The sequence below is a fragment of the Triticum aestivum genome, chromosome 2D (assembly GCF_018294505.1).
Source record: "Triticum aestivum cultivar Chinese Spring chromosome 2D, IWGSC CS RefSeq v2.1, whole genome shotgun sequence".
Lineage (NCBI taxonomy): Eukaryota > Viridiplantae > Streptophyta > Magnoliopsida > Poales > Poaceae > Triticum > Triticum aestivum.
Genome location: NC_057799.1, coordinates 369,952,755 through 369,958,754, shown reverse-complemented (window position 1 = coordinate 369,958,754; position 6,000 = coordinate 369,952,755).

Sequence of the window (6,000 nt, the reverse complement as noted above, 5' to 3'; positions counted from 1 at the left end):
TATCAGTTTTAACCTTGTAATCTTCGAATTTGAGCCATATAACTCTGGAATTTGAACCTTGTAACATTTTGAGCTTTTGTGGTACAATCGTTGAAATGGCATCGTATGAGACTCATATATTGCTAGCACTATTTTGACCTTAATATGCAATGGTCTTAGATTTTATTAACCATCCTTGAATCAGTTTACCTTGTCGATCTCACAGCACACGATCTGTATAGCTAACTCGACTGCGATCTTCGACATTTTGCACACAGTTGGTTTCTTCCACCGTGTGCACTGTAGAGCGCAAAATTAATTATCCCACTCGAGTGTCCACGCCTGGGGTGCGGTGTTGTCAAGCGTGCTCTGGATTCTGGAATCCTCCGCTATGAACGACGTGACAAGACGTGACGATTACAGGCCGGCCGGCCCCCATTTATTATTACAGCGGCCATTTAACCTACCCTTGTGTCTCTTCAACCTTTCGATCGCAGCCCACCATTGCAAGAAGCACACCCACCACGAGAAATTCTTAGAGGGTATCCTGCGCGGCTCCAATGGCGCTCTGATCGGCTGCCGACGACGAGCAGCAGTTCACCATGCGTGCCATGGTGGACACCCACAGAAGGTTCATGGACCTCTCAGTAGTGTACACCAACGACCCGGTCTGGGCGGAGCACTCCATCCACGTCATGGAGTTGTTGCTTGCCGAGGAGAAGTACAAGGTGGTCGGGTTCGACCTCGAGTACACCCGCGCTCGTGCCGGGTCTCGTCCCAAGGTCGTCGTCGCCTAGATGTGCGTGCGCCACCACGTCCTCGTCTACCACTACTGCCTGGCCACAAGGTCTTGCGAGCGTTTCGCACGGTTTGTCAACAGCCCCACTACATGTTCACTACGGTGGACATCGCCAACGATGTAAAGGCGCTCGAGAGTTTGGGCATTGATGACCCACAAGTATAGGGGATCTATCGTAGTCCTTTCGATAAGTAAGAGTGTCGAACCCAACGAGGAGCAGAAGGAAATGATAAGCGGTTTTCAGCAAGGTATTCTCTGCAAGCACTGAAATTATCGGTAACAGATAGTTTTGTGATAAAGTAATTGGTAATGAGTAACAAGTAACAAATGTAAATAAAGTGCAGCAAGATGGCCCAATCCTTTTTGTAGCAAAGGACAAGCCTGGACAATTTCTTATACAAAGGAAAATGCTCCCGAGGACACATGGGAATTATCGTCAAGCTAGTTTTCATCACGCTCATATGATTCACGTTCGGTACTTTGATAATTTGATATGTGGGTGAACCGTTGCTTGGGTGTTGTCCTTACTTGGACAAGCATCCCACTTATGATTAACCCCTATTGCAAGCATCCGCAACTACAAAAGAAGTATTAAGGTAAACCTAACCATAGCATGAAACATATGGATCCAAATCAGCCCCTTACGAAGCAATGCATAAACTAGGGTTTAAGCTTCTGTCACTCTAGCAACCCATCATCTACTTATTACTTCCCAATGCCTTCCTCTAGGCCCAAACAATGGTGAAGTGTCATGTAGTCGACGTTCACATAACACCACTAGAGGAGAGACAACATACATCTCATCAAAATATCGAACGAATACCAAATTCACATGACTACTAATAGCAAGACTTCTCCCATGTCCTCAGGAACAAACGTAACTACTCACAACGCATATTCATGTTCATAATCAGAGGAGTATTAATATGCATAATGGATCTGAACATATGATCTTCCACCAAATAAACCAACTAGCATCAACTACAAGGAGTAATCAACACTAGCAACCCACTGGTACCAATCTGAGGCTTTGGGACAAAGATTGGATACAAGAGATGAACTAGGGTTTGAGAGGAGATGGTGCTGGTGAAGATGTTGATGGAGATTGGCCCTCTCCCGATGAGAGGAGCGTTGGTGATGACGATGGCGATGATTTCCCCCTCCTTGAGGGATGTTTCCCCGGCAGAACAGCTCCGCCGGAGCCCTAGATTGGTTCCGCCAAGGTTCCGCCTCGTGGCGGCAGAGTTTCGTCCTGTAAGCTTGCTTATCATTTTTCCTCGGACGAAAGACTTCATATAGCAGAAGATGGACACCGGAGGGCCACCAGGGGGGCCACGAGGCAGGGGGGCGCCCCCACCCTCGTGGCCAGGGTGTGGGTCCCCTCTGGTATTTTCTTCGCTCAGTATTTTTTATTATTTCCAAAAATAACTTCCATGGAGTTTCAGGACTTTTGGAGTTGTGCAGAATAGGTCTCTAATATTTGCTCCTTTTCCAGCCCAGAATTCCAGCTGCCGGCATTCTCCCTCTTTATGTAAACCTTGTAAAATAAGAGAGAATAGGCATAAGTATTGTGACATAATGTGTAATAACAGCCCATAATGCAATAAATATCGATATAAAAGCATGATGCAAAATGGACGTATCAACTCCCCCAAGCTTAGACCTCGCTTGTCCTCAAGCAGAAGCCGATAACGATAAATATGTCCACATGTTTAGAGATAGAGGTGTCGATAAAATAAAATACGGACATGAGGGCATCATGATCATTCTTATAACAGCAACATATATGGAATTTATCATATGGTTTCTTATGCTCAAGTAACAATCTATCCACAATGTAAAGTATGAATAAGAAACCTAATTGAGAACCAACAAACTATAATCTCAGTCATTGGAGCAATTGCAATTTATCATAACATCGGAAAGATTCTATGTAAGAGCTTTTCAGCAAGTCCACATACTCAACTATCATTTAGTCTTTCACAATTGCTAACACTCACGCAATACTTGTGGTTACGGAGTTTTAATCGGACACGGTGAAAGATAGGGGCTTATAATTTCGCCTCCCAACCTTTTACCTCAAGGGTAATGTCAACAATAATAGTTCATGCTAACTTACATCAAATTGGATATATATATATATATATATATATATATATATATATATATATATATATATGTATCAGGATCTTTCCAACACAAGGTGCTTGCCAAAGCATAAAATGTAAAAAGGAAAGGTGAAGATCACCATGACTCTTGCATAAGGGTAGAAGATAAAAGTAAAAGATAGGCCCTTCGCAGAGGGAAGCAGAGGTTGTCATGCGCTTTTAAGGTTGGATGCATGAAATCTTAATGCAAAAGAACGTCACTTTATATTGCCACTTGTGATGTGGACCTTTATTATGCAGTTCGTCGCTTTTATTTCTTCCACATCACAAGATCGTATAAAGCTTATTTTCTCCACACTAATAAATCATACATATTTAGAGAGCAATTTTTATTGCTTGCACCGGTGACAACTTACTTGAAGGATCTTACTCAATCCATAGGTAGATATGGTGGACTCTCATGGCAAAACTGGGCTTAAGGGTATTTGGAAGCACAAGTAGTATCTCTACTTGGTGCAAAGAATTTGGCTAGCATGAGGAAGAAAGGCAAGCTCAACATGTTGGATGATCCATGACAATATACTTTATTTCAGATGTAAGAAAACATAACCCATTACGTTGTCTTCCTTGTCCAACATCAACTCTTTAGCATGTCATATTTTAATGAGTGCTCACAATGTTAAAAGATGTCCAAGATAGTATATTTATATGTGAAACCACTCTTTCTTTATTACTTCCTATTAATTGGAACGATGACCAAAGCTATGTTTGTCAACTCTCAACAACTTTTAATCATCATACTCTTTCTATGTGAAGTCATTACTCTCCATAAGATCAATATGATCTCTTTATTTCTTTTTATTCTTTATTTTTCTTTTATTCCCTCAAGATCATAGCAAGATAATCAAGCCCTTGACTCAACACTAATCTTTATTATATAGCTCACGGACTCGATTACATAGAGGGATCATAAAGCAAAACTCAAAACTCAAAGCTAAATCATACTAAAACTTTATTCTACTAGATCAAGATATTACCAAAAGGATCGAACTAAGAAAAACGGTAAATATAGGAGTGTGATGGTGATACGATACCGGGGCACCTCCCCCAAGCTTGTAGTTGCCAAGGGGAGTGCCCATACCCATGTGATTATGTCTCTTTTGCTGGTGAAGAAGACGGAGGTGATGATGGATAGTCGCACATCGAGCGTAGGAGGTCCTCCAACTTGCGGATAATGCCCTTGAGTGCGATAATATGCTCCTTCAACAAAATATTTTCACGAGTGAGATACTTGTTTTGTATACGAGCTAACTCAATCATCTTGAAAGCTTCGATCTCAGTTGGGGTAAGAAGATTGTGATCGAGTTGAATGATGTCTTCTGCTGTCGGAACTTGGTCCTCCGTGGCCTTCTTGATCCCTTCATCCTTGTTGATCTCCATGGGTTCTTCCCTCTTCAGCTCTATCTTCATTAGCCAAGCATCGTTGTCACCATTGTTGGAGGAGGGGGACGACATGATGCCTGGCCTTGACAACCCTGACACAAAACAACTCGAAACAAGAATAGAGGATAATTGCATGATACGGTGGTCAAAACCTTCGGGAGATTATATAGTGAATTTTTACCGACCAAAAGAAGAATCGTGCAAGAAAACGGAGTCCGGAGAGTGCACAAGGTGCCCACGAGACAGGGGGCGCGCCCAGGGGGGTAGGGCGCGCCTCCCACCCTCGTGGAAGCCTCGTGTCCTTCCCGGACTGCTTCTTATTTTCCTAATTTTCTAAATATTCCAAAACGGAGAAAAATTGCCATTAGAACTGTTTTGGAGTCGGTTTACTTACCGTACCACGTACCTATTCCTTTTCAGAGTCTGAAACGTTCTGGAAAGTGTCTCTTATGTATTCCTCCGGGGTTACGGTTTCAATAATATTAGTTTCAACATTTATAGGATTACCTGAGATATAATGTTTGATTCTTTGACCGTTCACCACCTTCGGATTTGTGCCTTCGAAGTTGTTGATTTTTATGGCACCAGAACGATAGGCCTCCTCGATAACGTAAGGACCTTCCCATTTAGAGAGAAGTTTGCCTGCAAAAAATCTTAAACGAGAGTTGTATAGCAATACATAATCACCTACATTAAACTCACGCTTTTGTATCCTTTTGTCATGCCATCTTTTAAATTTTTCTTTAAACAATTTGGCATTCTCATAGGCCTGGGTTCTCCATTCATCAAGTGAGCTAATGTCAAATAACCTTTTCTCACCGGCAAGTTTGAAATCATAATTGAGCTCTTTAATAGCCCAATATGCCTTATGTTCTAGTTCGAGAGGTAAGTGACATGCTTTTCCATAAACCATTTTATACGGAGACATACCCATAGGATTTTATATGCAGTTCTATAGGCCCATAATGCATCATCAAGTTTCTTGGACCAATTCTTTCTAGATCTATTAACAGTCTTTTGCAAAATTAATTTGAGCTCTCTATTGCTCAATTCTACTTGACCACTAGACTGTGGGTGATAAGGAGATGCAATTCTATGATTAACATCATACTTAGCAAGCATTTTACGAAAAGCACCATGAATAAAATGTGAACCACCATCAGTCATTAAATGTCTAGGGACTCCAAACCTCGGAAAAATAACTTCTTTAAGCTTCTTAATAGAAGTGTTATGATCAGCACTACTAGTTGGAATAGCTTCTACCCACTTAGTAACGTAATCAATAGCAACTAAAATATGTGTATACCCATTAGAGGAAGGAAAAGGTCCCATGTAATCAAAGCCCCAAACATCAAATGGTTCAATAACAAGTGAATAATTCATAGGCATTTCTTGATGTCTACTAATATTACCAATTCTTTGACATTCATCACAAGATAGGACGAACTTACGGGCATCCTTGAAGAGAGTAGGCCAATAAAAACCGGATTGCAATACCTTATGTGCAGTTCTATCTCCAACGTGGTGCCCTCCATAAGCCTCGGAGTGACACTTGCGTAGGATTTGTTCCTGTTCATGCTCAGGTACACAACATCTAATAACACCATCTACTCCTTCTTTATAAAGATGTGGGTCATCCCAGAAGTAATGTCTCAAATCATAGAAAAACTT